General features: G+C 52.5%; 1 long non-coding RNA gene across 1 annotated transcript; it reads right to left on the bottom strand.

Moving 5' to 3' along the window:
- Window positions 1–382: 382 nt before the first annotated feature.
- LOC139356043 (uncharacterized) lies at window positions 383–1,903 on the bottom strand. Its single transcript, XR_011607414.1, has 2 exons — window positions 1,520–1,903; window positions 383–622 (listed from the first exon to the last, which is right to left on the bottom strand). It is a non-coding gene; the product is annotated as an uncharacterized lncRNA (long non-coding RNA).
- Between the last annotated feature and the right edge of the window lie 3,093 nt (window positions 1,904–4,996).

The following is a 4,996-nucleotide window of genomic DNA, read 5'->3' as shown; positions in this document are numbered from 1 at the left end:
ATGAAAGGTGGACTGGAGAAGTAGGACATAAAAGGAACGGTAAAAAGTCAGCTGAATCGAGCGAACTTCAGCTGAGGTCCTGACCTCTGCCCGGATCAGCCACCCCAGCTGGCACTCTTGCTCCTCCAGGGCCTCCCCCAACCCCTGCTGCTCTGCACATGTCTACAGTTCAGAGGACAGGCAGTGATGGGGCTGCCTGACTTTGCCCAAGCTCCGGGGTCCAGTTTTCATTACCACTGTTTTCCCACTCAGGTCCGGAATGAAACCTCTAGCTGCTGCTGGCTTCCTACAAAGTCCAGTGTTTTGTTTAAGGGGAAGAAATGCATCCAGATCTTACTACGGGCTTTCCTTGCTCTGTCAGCTACAAAATAAATTAGATGGGTCAAACGTTGTAGATTTAATCTCACTGTGAACTGAAAACATAGTAGCTCTCCTTGCCATTGGAGAATATGCGAGCGCTCGGTGACCCCCCAGTGAACCGGAGGGGCCGGCCCTGCCGGCAGGTGCAGCTGGAGCAAACTCAATGTGACATTCACCGCGATCCTTTGTGCCCTGCTGAGAACTGCTGGGGAGCGTTTGGAACTGAATACTCCAGGGCTTTCCCTCACCGTCTCACAATTACCTGTGCAAGGTACAAAAAAGGGAGAAATTGAGAGAGAGACAAGAGGAGGAGGAGGGGGAGCAGCTAAGAGAGAAGGGGGAGGATTCTCCAGTGGTTCGGAGGAGGCCATGGCGGTTCCAGTTAAAGGCACAGATTGGCACAGGAGCCAATGGGAGTGCAAGGGGCGAGGGAAACAGTGTATGATAGAAACGGTTTGCTCTCCACTCTCCGGCAACACAGAGGGCTGCGTGCCTGGTCCGCTGGTTTGGAGAACAGGCTGCGGAGAGACCCTGCACGTGTGGGCAGTCAAGCGGGACACTGGCTTGGCGGGCACAGGCCTGGTGAGCCTCATGGGTTCAGGGCAACTGCGGGCCGTCAGCTGCTTCCCAGTGGGCTAGCTGTGGTGATTTGGTGCACCTGGCAGGGACAGCAAGCGTGCTGAGGCCCTTTATCCTTCATCGGCTCTTCCTGTGGGATAAGGCCCGGAGCTGAGGACACCCTTCCCCCACCCTTGACAGTTGTTCCACAAGTGATCCTTAGACGGTGTCCCCTTTGGGTGTCTGAACCGGGATGTCCGCTGGGGCCGGCATTTGGAAAGGCCACTGAGGATTCAAAGCATTGTTATGAACTGGTCCATGCCCAGTTTGATTCTGATCAGGCAAGCCTCCTCTATGGGGAGAGGAGATAGTGACAGAGATAAAGCCTTCTTTGGATCTTGGCAAAGTCCAGGGCTTAAGACACTTGAGGTCCAAGGCTGAACTGGGTGTGGTAGCTCACACCTGGAATCCCAGCACTTTGGGAGGCCAAAGCAGAAGGATTGCTTAAGCTTAAGCGTTTGAGACCAGCCTGGGCAACACAGTGAGACCTCGTCCCTACAAAAAAAAAAAAAAAAAAATAGCTGACTGTGGTGGTACACACCTGTGGTCCCCGCTATTCAGGAGGCTGACGCAGGAAGGTCACTTGAGCCCAGGAGTTCGAGGTTGCAGTGAGCTGTGATTGCACCACTGCAGTCCAGCCTGGAGACCCTGTCTCAAAAAAAAAAAAAAAAAAAAAAAGTCCAAGGTTACATCAACTTTCAGGGGTGGAGTAAAATGCTTAGGGCCTGCAGGAGTCATAGAATTGGGAGAGAAAGGACTAGAGCACGTTACAGGTCCACTCTGCGAAGTCACTGGGAAGCCCTGACCCTCTATTGTCTCTTCTACTCATGCCTGTGGTCCACCACCGGTGCCTTTGCAATGTTGACAGCAGGAGCAGCTGACACCCATGTTTGGGTTGTGCCTGAAATCCCACCATTGTGGGAGATTTGATGGCAGAGAGGAGAGCATGGGGCCACAGGTCTTACCTGCATGATGTCTCCAACCAGATAGCAACCTATGAAGTCAGGCCCAGGCTTAGCTTAACTTCGTGATCATTGGAGAGACAAAGAGAGTCCTGCTTTTTTTTTTTTTTTTTTTTTTTTTGAGAAGGAGTCTCGCTCTGTCACCCAAGCTGCAGTGCAGTGGCACGATCTCGGCTTACTGCAAGCTCCGCCTCCTGGGTTCATGCCATTCTCCTACCTCAGCCTCCCGAGTAGCTGGGACTACAGGCGCCTGGCTAATTTTTTGTAATTTTAGTAGAGACAGGGTTTCACTGTGTTAGCCAGGATGGTCTCGATCTCCTGACCTCATGATCCACCGGTCTCGGCCTCAGGCAGGAGCCACCGCGCCCTGCCGAAAAGTTGTGTTTTTAAAGGATTTCCCGGAAGGACCGAGGAAACCTCCTGTAATGCAGCGCACTGCAGCCTCTCTTGCTATTTAAGTAAGCCCAGAGGGAAGGAGAGGGAAGAGGGTCCAGTCTAGGGCAAGAGGAGATCCCTTGGGAGTCTCCTAGCTCTTCTTGGGGAGCTAAGTTACAGGCTCATTTGGCAAAAGCACTCACTGTGTGCCAGGCTCTGTGCTGGGCTCAGGGAGCCTGAGGCCAATCGGACCTGCTCTGGCTCTAGAAGGGCTCCTGAACAAGTAGTGGTGTCGATAGTCTTAAAGCAGTTCTGGCAAACTTGCTGAACCTCTCCTTGACCACGAACCACCCTCCCAACCAGAGGCCAGCAGAGGAGCCTGGGTTGGGTGGGGGTGGATGACCTGCTACTGTGAGTCACTCAGCACAAAGATGGATCCACCGGCCACCCAACCTGGAGCCTGAGAGCGGCCACCTTTGCAGACAGCCTGGGTCCCCAGCTCCGTCACTAGCAATCTGGACTAACCCTTTCTCATCATCTGAGCCCAGTTTCCACGCGAGGGCCATGACTCAGAGCCATCTCTGGGCACCAGCCCTGACACCTGAGTCAGTCTGACTCTGTGACTGTGAGACTGCCCCTGCAGCCATCCCCAAACCCTGAGGCAGTCTGGAGGGTGATTGGGCTGTTCTGACACTTGGGACCAGCCCTCCAGCCTGCCACCTAAGTCCCAGGCCGGGCGGGAGGCCCACCTGCCCATGCCTCTTCTCTTTGGTATCACAAAAGCACTATGAGGATTCATTTCCCGGTGACCTCTCCACTTTCAGATTCAAAAGGGCACCCTCTGAAAACTCCACCAACCCTGAAAGAAGCTGATGGCTGCCAAGGTGGATGCAGGAGGGGTCGTTCAGACAAGGCCCTAAGTTATCCTTGTCGCTCTCCTGCCCATGGATGGTTCTTGGCCTCTGCTAAGAAGCACATCCCAGAGCCTTTAAGGGCAGAGGGTGAGGGCTCTGTGGCTCCTCCTACTTCCAGAATCTCTGGGCTCACACATCTTCCTGGGTTGGGTCAGGGGCCAGAATGCATGTGCTGTGAAGACAGCAACCTGGCCTGTTTTGCTTTCCACTTCCCTTGGTGCCTGGCACAAAACTGAGGCTGTCTGATGGCTGACACTGCGTCTTCCTTGCCAGGATGAGGGGAGAAGAAGGTGGCGCTGTTTGGAGTGGTCCTCTCCTCTTTTCCCACACAAATAGTGAGGAGGCGACTTTCTCTCCTGGCCTAATCCTGGCTGGTCATTCACAATGCACAGGTGTATTCACCTTGTCCTGGAGGCTCTGCGAAGCTGCCATCGTCTTCATTGGGCTTTTCTTCTTGGCTCTGGCTACTGGAAGTCCCCAGCCTTTTTTCTAGGCACAGGGACAGAGTTACCATCTGAGGACTCCTCCCCGAAAGGAATTCGGGGTTTGTGGGTAGAGTTTCCGTAATGTGTTGTTTTCATCTTCACCACACCCATCTTGGCACCTTTGTGGCACTCGAGAAAAATGGAAACCATTAATTTCTCTGGCAGCAGGTAACACCAATGAGTTGTAGAATTTGTTCATTCCCGCAAGAAAGGTTTGGAAGAATTGCTTGGGAGGCTCAGGGAGGGAGAGGAACCACCTGACTGGAGGCGTCTGGAAGAATTTCATGGATATACTTGAGAAAGACCCTCGTGGGACAGGTGGGGTCCGCAGATGCAGTGAAAGGCAGGCCACCTCTGTGGAGGCTACAGCCTGAGAACAAGCTGTGTTCATGGAGCCGCCTGTTGTTCCATTCGGGGCCACAGCCAAGGTGTAGAGAGATGTCGGAATGACCATCCTGGCCTTGCAGTCCTTGTGCAGTGACAGGTGGGAAGCAAAGAATGAACACCGTGGGAAATTGTGGAATAAAGGGGGGTCTGGGTGCAAATTGTGGGCAGCATCAATGCCAGGGGTCAGAAGCAGTGAAAACGCAGCCTCTCCTAATTTTGCTGCTCGTAGGGATCCCCCTGAGATCTCTGAGGCTAATGGGCATTCTGCTTTAGGAAAATTAATCAAAAGTAAATACTCTCTCTCTTCTGGTCAACTTGAATTCTTTGTGTAGAGAACTTAGTTGAGATGACTCCTCCTGGAATTCTTGGTTCTTGGGCCTCAGCAGTTTCCTCTTCCACAGTTATTCTCTCGACATCTCGGAATGTAAAATGTGTCAAGACAGGACACTCATTCCCAGCCCTCCTCCTGCCACCACCCTGTGCAGTTCTGGGGCTAATGGGACTGTGGACCTTTTAAGGAATGGTGCAGACCAAGGATCAGCCATTTTTTTTTTTTTTCTATAAAGGGCAGATAGTAAATATCTGAAGCTCTGTGGGCCATACAGTTTCCATCTTTCCTACTCAACTCTGCCACTGCAGTGGGAAAGCAGCCGTAAACAATACATGAATGAATGAGTGTGGCTTACTTCCAGCAAAACTTTATTTATAAAAATAGCTGCTGATCTGGGTTTGACCTGCCTCTCATAGCCTGCCAACTGTTAGTATAGACGGTCAAATGTCTTGGATCCCAACCCTCTTTTCAAGCCACCTTGCCTCTTGGCTCCTACACAGGCCTGTCTCTGGTCTTGCTGCTGAGATTCAGAGAAGGGGATAATGCTGGCTTCTCCTGTCCTCA

This window comes from Macaca nemestrina, chromosome 9 (assembly GCF_043159975.1).
Source record: "Macaca nemestrina isolate mMacNem1 chromosome 9, mMacNem.hap1, whole genome shotgun sequence".
Classification (NCBI taxonomy): domain Eukaryota; kingdom Metazoa; phylum Chordata; class Mammalia; order Primates; family Cercopithecidae; genus Macaca; species Macaca nemestrina.
The sequence above is the reverse complement of the archived record's forward strand: the minus strand, read 5'-3'. Positions and strand labels throughout refer to the sequence as shown.